The sequence below is a fragment of the Archocentrus centrarchus genome, chromosome 6 (genome assembly GCF_007364275.1).
Source record: "Archocentrus centrarchus isolate MPI-CPG fArcCen1 chromosome 6, fArcCen1, whole genome shotgun sequence".
Lineage (NCBI taxonomy): Eukaryota > Metazoa > Chordata > Actinopteri > Cichliformes > Cichlidae > Archocentrus > Archocentrus centrarchus.
Window position 1 is genome coordinate 9,303,625 of NC_044351.1, and position 13,135 is coordinate 9,316,759.

The following is a 13,135-nucleotide window of genomic DNA, read 5'->3' on the forward strand; positions in this document are numbered from 1 at the left end:
TATAGGCTTTGCCTTATGCATATTCCTGATGCTGTTATAGAAAATGGATGGAATGGGAAATGGACAAACTGCGTGACATTTCTTTAGTGCTTGTAAAGGCACTTTGAGTCAGAGGCATTAAGTAATGCCTTGTTTCTGTCAGCTCTTACTAGAAAGCATCTGAATGTGGACTCATCTTTTGCTCAGCGTGTGGAGGCAGCCAAGCAATAGACAAAATACACAAGTCACCTTTGACAAAGATGAGTGAAGTATTAAAACTCTGTTTCAACAGAAGCCTCCGGTGAGCTAATACCATGTATAGTGTTGGGATATACATGCTTTACAGTTCCCAACCAGCATGTGTAATTTGGGACAGGTATTTGCTTTAATTACTGTCTCGTAGGAGTGCTCAGTGAATTTTTATGACTGACAACAGTCCAAAATCAAAAGGAGATTTAGGTTATTGTTGTGTGTGGCAAAGGAAAGTGTCAAATCCTGCATTGTATGATTTTAGCACTGCTGTTTTGTTGTATACTGAACTGGCAGCTCTGGCTTTTTCATGAAAGCTTGAAATACTAGATTTGAGATCGTTTTAACTTGATTATTACACACTGTAGTCTGAAAAAGCATTGATTTTAATTTTAATATGTTGAAAAAACCCTACAGAGACACATTCCTTGGATGGTGAGCAGCACTAATAATTCAGTCAGTCTTCTTTGTATTGGACTATGGCAGAAATCGCGCACCTATCAGAATCAGATTATAGCCTATTGTTGTTGTTGTTTTTGGTTAAGTGGATACTGCTTGTTAAATGCCTTTTCTTTCATGTGATAGTCCGGTTCTGCGTATTCATGCTTTGGCATTTTTATCTGCCAGAGGTGACACCTTCGACAGCCACACCAAAACAAAATTTACCAGTCCTCAGCTTGTGGGCAGTGTGATTTTCCCACTTTTGTGTCGCCGAAGCTCCTGAAGCATTCAGCCTAGATAGAGTCCATCGCTGAGTGAAAGCCCTCCTTCACTCAATAAATCCAAACCATCTCCAGACTCATCACATGTGCAGTCAAGCAGCAGAAGTGACAGATTGATTAACTCAAGACAAATATGGTGTGTTAGTGAGAAGGAAAAAAAAAAAAAAAAACACACACAGCCATTTATGCCCTCACTCGTGGTCACCAGGCCTCGATGACACAAACGCAAGCAACTCAGTGGAGTTGAGGTCTGTGCACAGTCAAAAAGAACCTTGCAGACAGTTGGGCGTTGGGGAAATGTTTGTGCAGAATGATGTTGGGTGTTCACGTCAGCTCGGCTGTCTTGTGATCTGAGTGGTCCACAGCGGAGAGATAGCCATGACCTTTGGGCACAAAAGGTAGGAAGTGTATCCCTTTGAAGAATTGACGTGTTCTGATGTAGCTGTATTGAAGCCGGACGCTGACCCGCTGAGAGGCTGGTCGATGTGTCACAGCTGATGTTGCACTTTCCACGAGGAAGGTGAAGAAAGAGACAGAGTTAGTGAAACAGGGAGGGAAACTAGAGTGTTCAGGTTGCTTACATTTTAGTTCTGCGCACAAGTGGCTACTGTGACTGCAGTAATAAGCAGGTTTGTCTGGCTTTTTTGTTTATATTTAACATAAGAACATTTCTAGTGAATTTAGTGTCGTTGGTAAGCACAGTTCAAGGATTACTCAGCAATGGAATTTCTTCTATTGTCTGAAAAAAAAAGTATTTTAGCTGTAACAAACTAAGAAAATTATTATTGGTCTATTTATCAGCTTATAGATAAGCAATAGGAAAATATTTATGATTTTTGTTTTACCTTTTACAGGTCTGTTTACTGTAAAATACCATCAAAAACTAAATGGAGAGAGAGAGTTTTAATTTTTAAACTGGTTGTTGTTCCTGTGTCAAATTTCAGAAATAGACGGGGCCGTAGTCTCTCAGTCTAGTCTATATTTTTTTTCTTGGACTATACTAGAGTAGCTTTGCATGATTCACAGCTCATAATATTTTTTTATTTATCACAATGGGCTTTGAGTCCTGCGACAGGCTGGCGACCTGTCCAGGGTGTTCCCTGCTTCTTGCCCTGTGACAGCTGGGATAGGCTCCAGCCCCCACCCCCGTGACCCTGAAAAGGATAAGTGGAAGAAAATGGATGGATAATGGGCTTTGCTGAAACCCCTTATTCATCCACTGTCTGAAATAAGTGGGTTTTTTTGTTTTTTTTTAGCTCCTTTCCCTTTAAGCCAGCAATCTTCTGATTGGCTGCCCCTCACAATCAGAAGGTTTGTGGTTTGGTTGGTATTTAATTTCAACATCCACCATAGTAGCAGTATTTGATTGACAGAAAATAAAGAAAAGCACAATAGGTCCCCTTTAAAGCCCCTGTGTGTGTATGGTTTCAGAATTTCTTTGACCATTTATGGTGATAGTGCTGAAAATAACAATAGCTTTCACTACCAGCCTCACCCCGGGAGCCTGAGAAGAATGATGCGAAAGCAAAGAACATGCTGCGCCATCTTTTCTTCAGTACGACTGTCTCATTTTCCACAGACGTAAACATGTAATCACACCAACCTTTTACACATTGAAGCTAGATAATGACTCCTTCACCAGAAGGAACAGCACAGTCTCTGAAAGTAAATTGTGGTTGCAGAATCTGAAGTGAGAGCGCCAGAGATCTCCGACTGGATCTGCACCCTGCCAACAGTTTAAACTCCTCTGTAATTAGAAGAGAAAAGCATGGCTGTGGTGAGGCTCGCTTAGTAAGCTAAAAGATGACAGGTTTGTTTGTTTGTTTGGGAACAGAGGAGCTTGATCTTTATGTAGCACAGTTGATTGGAGCTAGTTAAAGAAATCAGACAACTTCAGGTCATTTGGTCCAGTAGAAATGTAGTTGATTGGTTTGACTGTGAAACACCTGCCAACTAACTCTCTAACTCTCATACAAAATGCTTTACAAAGTGGAAGTACTGCCAAAAAGGTTCCAGGGAGCCACAGCGTACAAGATGCCAGTGACATTAAATGATCTGCTGAAGATCTGCTGGTGCTTCAGCTGCCTGCTGGGATATGAAGGTGCTGCGGTTGCCACAAACTGGGGAAAGCTACCAGAGAAAACGGACTCTTTCTAGGTTAGCTGTGCAATATAGCTTTCATTTTCCCTGGAAGCATCATATTACAGGACAGACCGAATTTTGTAGTGAAGTGAGACTAATATCTAAATGCCAGTGGTGCGATTATACTGTAGTATGCATTGTACAATCACCATGCCAAACATTATCTCTCTATTTAGCGTAAGACATTGTGCGTTATCTGTAAAAACTCTTGGGTTACATGCAGTGGGTTATAATGAAAGCTATGGAATAGAGTAACTATTGAAGAACACTTAGTGAAGAAATGTTAAAATGTCACAAGTCTTTGATATAATTTAAAATGCAGCAGATGTGCTGGAGGTGTTATAAAAAAAAAAAAGCATTAAACAACAACAAATCAAATTTCTGCAATGCGTATACTATTACATACTCTCTGCATACTGAGTCCAAAAAAATTAAACACATTCAAATACACAAAAGTCCGTGATTTATTAAGGGATAAACAAATACAGTAGTCATTGTATACAGTAGCAGGACCTCCAATTGTCACAGGTTATTTTACACATTTGCTTATAGTAAAATCACAGGGTTAAAATAATAAAAAAAAAAACCCACAGTGTTGTCATGAGGGGGAGTATTTTCAGAGCAACAGCAGGGCTCTTTGTGGCTGCGCACACGCTTATAATGAGGTGCTAAAATTCCTCTTGGTACAGTTTGTTTAATTGATCATTTTTTCTACTTTCTTTTTTCCCAGTAGTCGTTGTTGCACATATTGCCACTTCTATTGTTTCTTCTTAATTACCATTTAGATCCACCGACTGTTAGTCAGCTCTAAAGAATGACTACTTTTAAATTTCAAGCTCAAATAAAACTAGATGGAAACAGACTAAACTAATCTCATGCCCCCACCCCCCAACACACACACACACACACTTCATCTTGTCTTACCTTGTTTCTTTGCTCTGTTCCACCTAAATTGTGAAGGATTTAGGGAGCAAAGAGCATAAAACCAACAGATCAAGTTGGTCTCAGGTGGTGAGCTCTAACCGCAGGAGGGGTCATGCCGAGTGGCTGCATTAATGAGTTTTTTGAAGCAGTCATTTGGTCTAATGAAGGCACCAGACAGCTGTTGGCTCTCAGAGGTAACCAGGTAAAGCTGGTTACCTCTGTGAGCCGACATGCCTCCATCACATTACCAGCCATCTCACCTCCTGCCCCCCCCACCCCCACCCCTTTGTTCCCCTGCTTTCATCTTTTCTACAGCCACTTTCCTGCATCTGTGTGATTGCTGCGGACAGATTTGAAGACATCATGTTGATTAGTGTCCAGTATTTGATGCCTTTCTACTGAGTGCAATAGAAGGTTTTTATGCAGATTCATGCAGTATTCTAAGTCATAAGAAGCATTGCTTCTAGACTTTCACAGTATTATTTAGCATTATAGAGTATTTAATGCTAAAATCCATAAAAAAAAAAAATCCTCTTCGGATAATATACTCATATGCACTTATGTTATCTGTATCAGGGGTTTGTTGTTAACAAGTGTGCGTATGACGACTGTCTCTTTGTTCTTAGATGACAAAAAATTATAGCAAGATTGATGATGAACAGATTGTCATCACAGACCATATGAGACATAAAGCTGGAGATGCACCAATCGACTGGGCAGGGATCGGAATTGGTCAATTTTCAGTATTCTCCACTGACCAGTGACCGGCTTGTCAGCCTCACATATGTGTGATTAGGAACCTGAAAGGGAAAACTTAATTTCTTTTATTATGAAAATAGAATTTTGCATTGATGAAAAGTTAGTTTTTGTTTGTATATTCTGTCAATTATAGCTTTTTGGCAGGTCACACTAGGAAAATAAATCAGAATTAACCAATAAAATTAAAATAAAAAACGGGCCACATTTCAACAGGGTTACATATAGCAAGTACTTATCAATTTATGCATTTATTTATTTCTGTCTCTAAAAAGTGAGAAACTACTAAGAAACAGGCATTACTGTCTGTCACATGCAGAGTGTAGTAAAAACCTGAATCCAGGACAGAAGAAAATCAGTCCTCATAATGACAGCCGGGGAACGTTTTGGTGTTTTTGCTTAGAAATTTACTATAATCATTGACATGATTATTTAACAAATTTCTCAAAAGTAGATGCTCTGTCTGTACCAGTCTAAGAAACAAGTGTTCCAGCACCAAACGACCTGTTTCAGCCACTTGCACACAGATTGCTTGACAGATCCATTAAAAGTCATTATCAAAAATACATGTAAAATAAATAGAATGTGATGTACAGTAGTAGGCTGTAATGTAATTATGCAAATGACATTTAGAGGTTCTGTGCAGACTATTAAAAAAAATGTCAGTACACAATAAAATATAACCTCAGACTATTGTTTACTCCTTGATTAAACTGCTAGAATAAATATAAAAAAAAAAAATCCTTCAAAATGATAACAAAAACTAAACGATAAAACCTGCCATTTTATACCAGTTTCAGATACTGAAGGCAGCTACACAGATGATGGTTGAACCAGTACAGATCCTGACGTGTGCAATATTTGGAGCACTTTGGAAAAAAGTGCATCATAGTGAAAATATGACAGCAATTCATGAACGCAGGAAGTTTGTTGGTTTAGGTGCAGATGAGATGTCAAGACTAAAATTACATAGAAAGTAATGGTTTGTAATATGAGAGCAGGGCTTTTCCTACACAAGTATTTTTAATGCCTCCCACATAGTTTCTGACCTTCCCCCAAAGGAAAATCACCAGGATTTTGTTTAAAAAATATAACCACCTTTTTTTTGAAGTCAGGCGCTGTCATGAAGCGACTATTTTATCTCTTGTCATGAATGAGAAGGGAACCGGTTGAAATATCGAGTTCAGCTTACAAAAGTCCCCCAGGAATGTACACATGTATTTCCTTGTGGCAGCAGCTTGCTGTGTTGCTATAAAAGCTGAGCCCAGCCCAGCTGCTGTGCATTATGTCATACTGGGCTGAAGCTGGGTCGATTGGAGATGTAAATGCCCCTTTCTTATTGGATTAAAAAGACTTGTGTCCTAATTATATGATCCATCATTTTTCTATTCATTTGTCATCATTACAGCAAATGTAATTTTTTTTTTCCTGAAACATTTCACTAGACACCCCCCCCAATCTGTAACAGGAGTTTTATTCTTTATAACAGCTATTAAAAAGCTTGTTCTCTAAGGGGGGGGCTACAGTGAAAATGGTGGGAGACTTACTTATCTTTAGGTAAAGTTTTCTTTTTTCTTTTATTGCTAACATTTAAAATATTAATAGTGAAACTCGCAAAAAAGAAGTTTTGTATGAGAAGAACAACTTTTAAAGTTATGCTCTTCATTTGAATAACTATGATAACCTCTTGTTCCATTCAAATAATCTTTTGCATTCATATTTAAGCAAAGCAAGAAAACTGACTTTCATCTTCATCACTGACACTGAAATCATATAAAGAAGAAGAAGAAGAAGAAATCTTTTCTTGGCAGGGAGTAGAATGATTACAGGGAACCAGAACTGTTTCATTGTTCATAAACTTTGCACACCTGAGGTGAATTTTCTTCTCATAGGTTCCAAAATCACAGACAATTAATGCCAAAGATGCAGCAGAAGAAGGGGTCGAATGAAGCTGCGCTGTTTCCATAATGATTCAAAAGTTACATAGTTACAGTTTTGCCCTCACAGTTATTTTGCAGACAGTTATTATTCTAATTATTTTATCAAATTTGCATAGACTGTTGATGCAGTGGCTTCTTTTAGTCAAGCACAAGTGTTTTGGTTCATTATTGAATTCACTTCACTTTCCCTTGAAGATACAAAACCAACCTCTCACAGAATCTGGGAAAATCGTTAATAGTTAGGAGAGGTTCTCAGGTGTTTCATCAAAGCTAGACTGATCAAACCAGCTGAGTTTTCTCGAGCCTCCATTGACCGTATTGATCTGGAGTTATCCTCCTGGCAGCTTGTGCTGTTGGTTACGGCATCTTCGTGGGAACCCCTTTATTAGCTGATTTATGGCTCCCCAGACAACTGCTGGTGCTCTGAGCAACACCGCACACTCTTTTGGAGGCTAAATGTCAAGCTGGTGTGCTTACGTGAGACTATGCTACGGGAGTGAGCACCCACTATGCAATCGGAAGTTCTCTGACTTTAAGAAGTAAGAGTGCCCGGAAGATTTCTTGCTGGGAGGGCTTTCTTGCTACTTTGGCTCCTGTGATGTTGAGTTGGCGGTGGTTGGTACCAACCCCACCAGGAATAATTCTTTCAGTCCCTCTGGGGCTACAGAGCCTCAAAATGTATGCACCCGCATTCGTCTCATAACATGTTCGTAGTCAGCAGGAGGAGGTGGCAGGGAGGTGGGAATGTGTTAAAGAAAGAGTGGATGTATATTTCACAAATTGTATGCACAATATAGAATGAGTAACATAATATTTGCAGTCTTAATTCTTGCCATTCTAAAGAATTTTCCAAATAGCAAATAAGTTTCGTCATGGGATGAAAGTTACATTTTAAAATTTTGCCAAAAACATGATAAAACACTTAAGAAACAAAGATTAATTTGACTGAAAGTATATCATATTTTAAATTTTCTATAGACATTTTATGCACTTTATACATGGTAGAAATTTTAAAAACACAAGATCTGAACACGTTTGGGCAGAAATGCAACGCGAGACACACGTGTGCCATTAGAAAAAGAACACTGTGTGATTTCCCCCGGACTCTTACTGCTGTAGGAAAAGCTGATCTCAGATGCTCTCAAAGATGGAAGTTCCCCCATCCCATCCGCACATGCAGGAATTTAAAGCTTCAGCTGCCATGTTTAGGTGGCTGTTACGTAACCGGCGGGATTTCAAATGTAATTCCGGTGTTGAAGAGGGACTGCTATCGTAAATGTTTGATGAACTACAAGGCACTCTGTTCTGACCACCCCAGACATTTGCAAGGCTGCCTGTGGAGGAAAGGGCTTTTTAAAGAGTCTCCCATCTCTATCAGGGGCAGGTGGAAGCCCTCAGGTGTGGATGAATCATCGGGAGGTTACCATATCCATAGAAGTGTGTGTACTTCTGCCTCCCAACACACTGACACACACTTATGTACGCAGTTGTGTGCTGTCCTTCATAGACTCTTGAGACAATCTTTTTTTCCTACTTTTTTTTTTTTTTTTCTCTCACTGCATCTTGTTTCCTGCCTCCATGCACACTCCTCTGGGAGACAGTTGGGTACAGTTTTCTCTTTATTGGACATTTATCTCATTTGGCAGGTGAAGTTGCCCACTTCTCACTCCTACGCAGTTTTCCAAACTATCATAAAATGCAGCCTCGATATGACTAGGTTCAGTTCCACCGCTTATTATCATTTATTTAACATCTCAAAGCTCTCAAAGGGCCAGTGGGCGTGCCCTGACAGAGAAGCAGCAGAGCGTAGCGTTTTACCATCTGGGTAACACTGGGATCAGCACAGCACGAGTGCCTGATCTAGATACATCACTAGCCATCAATGGCTTCAAGACACTCGCTGCTTGTCATACAGGACAGGACGGGCGACAGAGTGCTCACCCTGCAGCTAGCTTCATAGCAGCAGGCTCGCTCCCCTTTCTTCCCCTTCAACTTTTGTTCCCTGTGAGCCGTGCACAATATGGACAAAGTCATGCTGCTGTGATTATTGCAGCTTAAAGTCATACGCCACACAAAAGTCCGTCTCTTTTAAGAGTCAAAATCTACCCCGTAGTGTTTAAAAGTGGCCGTGATAAGTTAGTTGTTTCTCATGTTGACTTCAGCAATCGTGTTATCACTGAGGTCAACTTTTAATTTATGTCGGTTACAATAGATATCAGTAATGACAATTTTACAGTGGATCATGAGATCCAAAAGGCCATAAAACATACAGACACCTCAGTTTGCCATCCTTTTGACTGTAACTATTTCAGATTTTGGAGCGCTTGTTGTGTAGGTGTAAAGTGGTTCCTTTGGCTCATTCAGTAGTTTTTAAAGATATTTTCATGCACTTTGCTTTCATATTAACATTTTTATTTATTTGCCAGTCCCCAGACTTTAGAAATGTGTCATATTTCATTTCTCATATTCTGTTAATTACAAAATACCACGCATTATAAACTGTATGGTTATTTATTATAGACAAAAATCTTAATTTATCACTTTGTTACAGTGATTTTTGATTCTCTTTTGATCAGGATCAGTTTTAGAATCAGAATTAGTTTTATTACCGAGTAAGAATTTTAATTACATTTGGTGGAACTCAAATTCTTGGTGCTATGAAATACAGTTGTCCAGGTTACTCGTATTATTTAGCCTTTCTGGTTAGCTCTATGAAAGCTTTATGAAGTTCTAATGTAACATTTGGCAGGAGCACAAGCTGAGGGAATAAGTGCAGGGTTCGCTTTAGCCTCTTGGGTTGTTGTTGGATTTCTGACTGCTTCCTCCTGAGACCTCGGGGCGAGCAACTGACACAGAGTGAAAACCACAAATGCCCCACCTCTGGTGACGTAACGTGCCAGGTCTCCCTTTCCTTCTTCTGAGCTTGAGCTGCTTCTTGATTTCCTTTTACACAGGTCTTAGGCATCTGTGCCTTGTCATCTTTATTTGAATATTTAATTCCTTCAGAGCTGGCTTAGTGTGGGATACCTCAGAGGCGCCGAGCATCTGCTCTGCGATGGAACTCTTCAGTGCATTTATCCCTACCCGTGCAGTGTGGGGAATGTCATGTAAATTTGATGGCAGCTTCCACAGTTGCTTCTGGCACTCAGAGAGAGTGCAAAAAAGTGAAAAATGCATCTTTTCTGCTGTTTTTTTCCTGTATGTTTAAAATATAAATGGGCTCCACTTTAAGCTTGCTTTTTACTGCCGCAGTACGACTGGATGAAGTGGTAATCAAGTCAGTGGAGGATTCTCAGTAAACAAGTTGTCAGGGTCAGAATGGGAGTTAATTAAGGAAATTTTAATGATGTAATAACTTTCTAGTTGCACTTTATTTGTTCAAGTGGGAGAGCTGTGTAATTAATTTTTATGTTAATGGAACTCTTGAGGTGATTGTTGTTGTGATTTGACACTATAATTAAAATTGAATTGAACTCTTTGTTTTCTCTCTCTTTTAGGAACCTGCTGGATAGAGACACGTTCTCCAAGTCTGATCCAAGTGAGCCTCTCGCTTATCACTATCTCTGTCACACACATGTGCACACAAACAGATCAGCACAACAGCTCCCAGCAGATCTAACACTAACACACAGACACACATATATATGCACGCTCACATGCACATGTACATGTGGACTTTAAATTCTGTAGACAAACACAAACATCCACCCTGTGCAGGCAGATTTTGTACTGTACAAACACAGACTTGCATGCACTACATACAGACACACACTCTGCCTCGCCTGTGTGAATCAGTAGACATTTGCATATGTCAGGGGTCGTATTCGTCACTGTTCTCTGCTCCCAACGTGAGTGAGGGGAACCAGATCTTCTTCACACACAGACCAGCCACTTCCCTCCTACAGCTTAAAAGGCACACATGCACACTCCTCACTCAACTTGATAGCAGGGGTTCAATTTGGCAACTGGTCCAGTGGTTTTTAAAGGCCCAGTCTGCAATCCAACAGTAATTTGCCTCGGTAGAGAGACATTAAGAGTAGGATTGAAGTTTTCTTCTTGTAAACATGCAAACTGATTTCTCATTTCAGAGACCGGTTTTATGTTTAGGCAACTTGTTAACACGCCGGTTCTGTACCAGACCTTCATTTTTTTTTTTTGATACAGACTGAAATAAATAGTCACACGAGCACCAACAAAAACCAGATAATAGCCTGACTAAACAGACACTGCTTTAACAATGGAAATTAGTGTTGCTCTTTATATCTCATATACTGTCACAGTGTGTTTGTAATATTAAGCGGTATTAGGAATGCAGGTGTCATCTTTAGGTGTACAATTAGAATTTTTGGTTGGGCAACAAGAAGGGGCTGCTTTTCTTAAATAGGTACTACAGTGTGTTTTTGTATTTAGAAAAGAGGAACAAAGGGGGTACAATTGCAGCTTCCTATTTTGGGGGTTTGGTGGGAGACTAGGGCGGTCGCTATGTTGACAAAATAGCAATTTCTGTAAAATCTGGATATTACAAACAAGACGGAGATGTGTGCAAATATTGGTTTGAATCTTCATTAGGCTTAGCTAAATAAAATTAATGATTTGAAGCCCCACTCACACAGGCCTAGAGGCCAGTTGGCAACCCGCAGCAACCAGGGGTTACCAGGAAAAATATATATTTCCTGATGGCACTTAGCGGTGTCCAAAAGTCGCAAGGGTTTTGGGTTGTTAACCAATCAAAACCAATGGTCATCAAAAAAGCTAGTAAATTAAACGTATCCCTTGTGTAAGGATGATAGGGATGTCACTGAAACTGGTACTTAAGGGTACCTTTATTTACAAAACTTCTGAAAACATGATGGTACTTCAGTAGTGTCTGAATTGACTCTGACTTTTTATACATATTATTTTGAAGATATTAAGCATCTGATAAACTACTGGGGGGGGGGGGGGGGGGGGCGATACAGCATAGTATTGCGATATTTTGTGTGGCAATATTGTATCAATACAGAGATGCCAAATATTGATATTTTATTAAATAAACTGGGAATACTGCAAACAAGAGGGCTCATCTCATGCACCATTATTCTGAGATAATGCTAGCTGAGGAAACTTGCATTAACTTGGCTCAACCGAAAAACACACTTAGCTTGACAATGCTACCTCAAGCTAATGGCTAATTAGCAAGCTAATGGCTCAGTCACGCCACTAAAAATAGGACAGCAACCCCCAGGCATCTACAAAAAAATAAAAATAAAAAAATCAGTGGCTGCCTGGTGATTGCATTTAATATTTTTTTTTTTTTCACATTCTGCGACCAATTGCAGCTTGTGGTGACTAAATGTTTCTCCAGAGCTTGAGGGTGTTGCACACTCACGACCACTTTTGACTGCAAGATGATTGCACAGGTCGCCTGATAGGAGGCGACCTTTTTGCAAACATTCACAGTGTGATTTGGACTGACTGCATCACTCAGAGATTGTTGAAGGTTTGCAAACCTAATTGGTATCTAATTTCTAAATGCAGACAGATTGCCAATATGTTTGCATCAGTCTGAATGAGCACAACTCGAGGGGACCCGACTCAACTGGCTACCAGCTGGTTGTATTCTGGTTCTGTTCCCACAATATAGGTTGCTGAGTGCAAATGCAATAGTTAAATGTGAATTTTTGTTAAACTTGAACTTCTGTCTATGTAGACAGCACCAAATATTTGATTTTTTTATTTATTACAGTATTATGAGAAATAGATTGCATGTAATTGCCAACTTGACCCCATTCAGTCACAGACTGATAGCAGACTAACTTTGTCTTATGGCAACATTTATGGCAGGTTTTAGTGACAGTGTTGTATGCTTGGCAATCTTATTTTGCAGCAAAACAGCAACTGAAGTGAGATACCTATCTGGAGAAAAGATACTAGATACTTTTACTGGATAAAACAGATATTGACAAAGTTTAAATTTGAGGACATAATTTACAGTTGAAAACAGGTGATAAATTGCAGTATATATTATTGCAATACTCAGCATGTTGCAAAATGAAAAAAAAATCACAATAATATCATATCATGAGTGAAATATTGCGATAATATCATATTGTGGAGTGACTGGTGATTTCCACCTCTAGACACTACATAGCTTTATTTTTCTTAATGTTGCAAACTTGGATGGAATTCAGCCTGAGTAAATGCTGAGAACAGATCCTCTCATACTCAGGCACACGTGCCCAGACAGGCTTAGGTAATCCATTTCCTTGTTGTTTTCATCTGTCATTCCTACTTTGCGTTCACTAGCAAACTGTGGCAGTCCTGTCTGTTAGCAGCCCGCTAAAAAATATCAGTGATTGGAGAAAAGGGCTTACTCTAAAGTTATAAGAAATAATAAAAGTTAAAATTGTTTTTTATCCTCCCATGGTTTGTTTAGCACTCATT

The 13,135-nt window shown here is 39.5% G+C and overlaps 1 pseudogene; it reads left to right on the plus strand.

The window, feature by feature from the left end:
* The window catches only part of LOC115782114 (copine-8-like), a 67,836-nt pseudogene that overhangs the window by 2,123 nt on the left and 52,578 nt on the right, over nucleotides 1-13,135 (plus strand).